At 57.7% G+C, this 5346-nt stretch overlaps 1 long non-coding RNA gene across 1 annotated transcript; it reads right to left on the bottom strand.

Moving 5' to 3' along the window:
• LOC119709199 lies at positions 1 to 5056 on the bottom strand. Its single transcript, XR_005259295.1, has 2 exons — positions 4903 to 5056; positions 1 to 4229 (listed from the first exon to the last, which is right to left on the bottom strand). It is a non-coding gene; the product is annotated as an uncharacterized LOC119709199 (long non-coding RNA).
• Between the last annotated feature and the right edge of the window lie 290 nt (positions 5057 to 5346).

The following is a 5346-nucleotide window of genomic DNA, read 5'->3' as shown; positions in this document are numbered from 1 at the left end:
TCCATTACTGTCATTAAGCTTTTATTTCCACTGTCACAAAGTTCCTGGGTTTTGTTTTGTTCTGTTATTAAACTGTTTCATTTGCTTGGTTTGCTCTTGAATTCATCTCAAGACAAGGCAGCGGGGCATGCAAGCCGAGACACCGGCACGGACGCACACAAGGCTTCATCTTCACAAACAAGGCTCTTTGCTGGAGCTGCTGCTTCTCAGCCCAGGGCTCGGCCACCCCCTGGGCAGGGGTCACACCTGCAGCACAGGGCACCCAGCCCAGGGCTGGTGGCCACGGGAGCAGAGAGAGAAGGGAAGGATGACTTTCCTGCAGCGCTGCTGGAATAGGCAGGGCTGAAATGTGTAACTGAGACCCCAAAACTGCTGCACCCCAAACTGTGCACTGAGGCTGGGGCCATCACCTTTCTCCTTTGCCCTCAGCCCTCGCTTCTGTCCCAGCCAGACCCTCCCCTCCAATGCCCTTGGGAAGGACAGGTGACAGATGCTCTCACTAAATGCCCCAAATCTCCTCCTTGGATGGGAACAGTGAGCTGGCTGCAGGTCACTCACCCATCCCAAAAGACCCCCCCCCAAGCCTAAATACATGGGAAGGGGGCAGCTCTGACTGATTTCAGCTGCCCTCATGCCATGCCTGGCCCCGCTTCAAAGCCAGCCCTGCTCCAAGTGGGGCTCAAACCCAAATCCCAAGACCCCAGGTCAATTCCACCCCCTGGGCAGCTGCATCCCTGCCCACTGAGGAGCAGTGACCTGGGCTGGGATTCCCACAGCCTCAGCCTCCCATCCAACAGGAATGTGGTGTCCTGATGGCACAGGAAAAACCAGCAGGCTCCTGTGAAGGAGGGTGAGATGCAGCTGGTACCTGGCACAAACAGGGTCTGGGGTCTCCCATAAACAAACACCCCCCTCCACCAACCCAGTGGAGAGTGCTCCTGGCACCAGCCTGGTCTCGTTATTAACTGCATTAATTAACAGCCTGCTCCAGAGGAAAAACCCTTCACTTCTCTCTCTCTGGGGTCCTGGTTTGTGCTGTGAGGAGAGGGCAGGGGGAAATCTGCCCCCAGAGCCCTCTCCCACGTTCTTGCTCCTGGGGGAAACAGCTCAGCTCAGCCCAGCCCCAGAGCTCAAGGAAAGACAGATATAAAGCAGCAACGATCAGCACACAGACAGAAAAGTGAAAAGAAAGGAAAGTACAGACGTGGCATTTAATGGGGCAACACCGACAGGGACAAATGAGAGGGGGGCACATGCCACAGTCACCAGGGCTGGACCCTCACCTCTGCCTGGCTGTACTCTGGGCCCCCTTCCCATGGCCAGGGCTCTATTTTGGACAGGCACCAGGAACCCGAGTACAAACAGAGACAAAGCAGGGCTTGCTGCCTGTTCCTTCATGAGCAGGTGTAGGACAGAGGCTGGAATCAGAGACCCACCGACGACCCCACGCACCGTGCCCGGTGTTCTGCACGTGCCTGGTGCCCGGCGGGTCCTGCCAAGCAGTCCTGAGCCATACCCAGCACTGGTGCTTGCCAGAGCACAGACACCAAACTGCTTTCCAGGGGGGGGATGGCTCACCCCAGCCACTCCACTGATGGGGAAACTGAGGCACGAGGAGGTTAAGGCTGACATTTCCAAGCGCGAGATGCTCCAAGCTTTATTCTCAGTGAGATCAAGATGCTGCAGATCCTGGTGGTGGTCAGGAGGAATCAGGGGCCCTCAGTGCTTCCCAAAAGGGTGACTAGAAGCTTCCAAGCCAGGGTCCCAAATCCACAGCCAAGGGGGAACACTGAGGCCAAAACATTTTGCTCAGGGACGCTCAGCGTGTCAAGAGCCCTGGCAGGGCTGACTCCCTGGGAGACATCTGTGGGCACTGAGGGAGCTCAAGCCATGACAGGTCCTCCAAAAATTAAAAGCTTTCCAGGGCAACAGTGTCAGAGTAAATGAGGTTTGCCTTTGCCTGGGAACTATGTCAAACGTGGCAGGGGCCGTCGTTCGTCAGCAGAGGTGATTGCAGCAGTGTCACATTCATTGGGAACATTGATTGGCACCAGGAGGGGACCAGTCTGGCAGATGAGCATTCAACAAGTTGCAGGCACTGCAAAAACCTACCCCAGAGAGTTGCATTTTGGCCACAGAGCAACAAGGAAAAGGAGGTTTGCGTGGGAGTGAGCGAGGGACACCCTCCAGAAGCACCCCCACAATGAAACACGGGCATCCTCAGGGGCAGGAACTGCAGAAGAGGCAGAAATATTGCACGTGGACGTGAGGTCAGTCTCCTTGGGGATGGGGAAAGGTGTTTTTTTATGGGCATCAAGAAGTACCACAAGCACAAAATCCCAAACTGGGGAGTGGGGCTGCACGGTGAAGAACCAGCATCCCTTGGCTGGGGCAACTGTCCCTGCCATGCCAGGAGGATTGAGGGCACTCTGAGGCACCACCTTGTCTCCTGCATCGTGAGACACCTGGCACACTGTCCTCCACAGGCAGATGTCACCTCCCACTGCCACGGGGACAGTCTGGGCTCAGCCACAGGAGCTGGGAGACAGCTGGGTGGAAAGATAATACTGCCATCAGCTGGACCAGGGATGGAAGGGTGGGGCCTCAGGGTGGCTTTAGGGTCCCTAAGGCTTCTGGCACTCTGCTCCTGAGGGAATGCACATCTCTCCTTTCCCAGAGCAGCTGAGGCATCACCCACACAACGCGCACTCTCCAGCAGAATGCCAACTGTGTCCCACGGTGGGGCTGAGCTGGGGGCACGTCCCAGAGGGGTGCTGGGTGCTGATGGAGTTTGGAGAGGCCGTGCAGGCCCTGCTCATGATGGGGGGCTGCAGCTCAGCGTCCCCAGGTGTAAATTCCCAGCCCTTTGCCTCCTCCAAGCTGGGTGCAAGCGGCTCTGCTTGGGGTCACAGAAAAACCTCCCAGGTCCTGAGGGAGTGGTGGGGTGAGGAGACACCCTGAGCTGTGCTCAGCCCCGCTGGCACTCCCCTGTCACCCTGTCCCAGCTGGGAGGAGGGGACAGAGCAAGACAGAGCAAGGCTGCCCCTCCAGCACAGGACGGTTCACAGCCACCACCAAACACCTTCCCACCGTTTGCAAAGCAGAACGCAGCGAAGGAATCTGCCTGAAAGCAAAACCCAACCCTGGGCTCCATGAATACTTTTTCATGCAGTGAGAAAATGAAGGAAATGAAGGAAATAGGGATGTTCTGGTGCCCAGCAGTTTCCTCACCCTGCCCGACTGAGGGATGGAGCTTGGTCTGCTCAGAGGCTGGGCTGAGTGAGCCCTCACTGAGCCCCCAAAGGGAAGAGTGAACAGAAAAATGCAGGGAACACGGGAGCAGGAAGAGGAAAAGAAGCTACAGCATCCCCTCCAAACAGCAGCCAGCCCACGGAGCTTGGGATACAAGGGGTGGGAGGAGAGGGGGGAAGGCAGATTTTTGGCTTCATTGTTATTGCAGGCTCCCGGGTCCCCGCAATACGAGCATGTAAACCTTACAAATCCTCACCTGGGTGGGTGGACACACGCACGAGAGACAAAACACAGCAGCAACATTTACAACAAATAAATAAGGATATCGATCGTCAAGATAGGCATATAAAAAAAAGCCTCACTTTTTTCCACCGAAGGGGGGAAAAAAAAAAAAAAACAACAAAACAAAACCAAACCAAAAAAGCACAATACTGTCTCACCAGAAAAAATAAAATAATAATATAATATATATCCCTAGTGAGCCGAGCCGGGCTGCCAGCGGCATCGTGGGTGACGCCAGGACTCTGTTCCCAATCGCCGTCGGTGCCTCGGCTCCCCGGCCACCCCGCACGGGCAGACCCCGGGGCTGCAGCCCCCGGTACCTTCGGGCTCCTCCCCGGCCGCCTCCCGAGAGAGGACCCCGCCGGCGCATCCGCGGTCCCATCGGAAATGTAGGAAAAAGGGAGCAAAGGGGGCGAGGAGCCGAGAGGGGGCCGTGCCTGCGGCGATGCTCCGCCGCTCCCCCGGCCCTGAGGCCTCGGCCGTTCGCTGCCGCTCAGACCGGGCCTGGCGCGGGGATCGCTCGGGAGAAGCGGAGTTTGGCGAATGGCAGCGGCTGGTTCAGAGTGCGGAGAGGGGAGTGAGCTGGCGCTTTGAGGGCACTCCTTGCTCGCAGGACAGAAAGGAAGGCCGGGAGGGACAGGCAAGCTTCACACGGCGGTGGTCGGATGGCACGGAGAGCATCTTCCCCCAGGCATCTGCAGGAGAGGGTGGGAGAAGGGAAATGGGGTGAGAAGGATGGCCAGAAATCCCTGTGGCCATCTCAGCGCAGCTGGAAGGGCAAAGCCACCAACAGAATAGATATTGAAAATCTCAAAACTCCTGTGGGGTTAAAAACATCCCACCCCCAGGACGCTGCCTGGACTGTGATGACCAAAAACACTCCAAGGGACTCTGCACAGCTCCACAGGGCACAGCAAGGACCACGGGCTGCTCAGCCCGGCACCTGTATGATGCTGTGAACCAGGGTCCCTGAGAGTGCCGTGCCAAACCAGCTCCAGGGCATAATATAATACGATATAAGATAAATAAAACATTTAATATAATCTGTCTCTGGAGCGTCCCCATGCCCCCAGCACGCCAGCTGCCTCCCTGCCTCCTCTGCAGCCACATCTGCTGGTGAGGGCACGAGCTGCGCCGCAGGCAAACACTTCCAGCTCCATGGGATGAGGTCTGAGGGGGCTCTGTGATACGGGGAGGACTGGGACAAACCTATCAGAATGGGGGCAGCATTCCCCCTGGCTGGATTTGGGGGGGACATCCACGTTTTGGTGCTTCAGCAGAGGAGAATCAGCTGTCTGTGCCTGGGGAGGTGGGATGGCATGAAGCAGGTGGGAGATGGGGCCCCCACAGCCCCGGCTGTGCACTCACCGCCGCTCGGCCCCGGGACTATACGAGCCCGTCGTAGAGGGAGAGCGCCTGCACGATGGAGGGGTCGGCCTTGGAGCCCTCCTGAAATTCCTGCAGCGTCAGCTTCCCGTCTGCATTCTGCAAAACACTCCTATTACTGCACTGCTCACCCAGCCGAGCACCCAACAGCCCGGCACGTCCCCACACGGCCTCCCCACTCCGCTGCCTCAGTGTCCCCACTGAGCCACCCGTGGCTGCAGCCATGGAGGGGACAATGCCACCCTGGAGACCCTGAAATGGATGCAGGGATCCCAGGGGGATGTGGGTATCCCACAGTGATCTTGGCAGCAGCTGAGATCTTGTCTTGGTGGGGCAAGGAGGCACCTGCAGGAGCCAAGATGCAGCAAAGGGACCCACAGCACCTCCTAAATCCCTTGACCACAGGGAAAAATCCCTCAAGCATCC

This window comes from Motacilla alba, chromosome 17 (assembly GCF_015832195.1).
Source record: "Motacilla alba alba isolate MOTALB_02 chromosome 17, Motacilla_alba_V1.0_pri, whole genome shotgun sequence".
Lineage (NCBI taxonomy): Eukaryota > Metazoa > Chordata > Aves > Passeriformes > Motacillidae > Motacilla > Motacilla alba.
The sequence above is the reverse complement of the archived record's forward strand: the minus strand, read 5'-3'. Positions and strand labels throughout refer to the sequence as shown.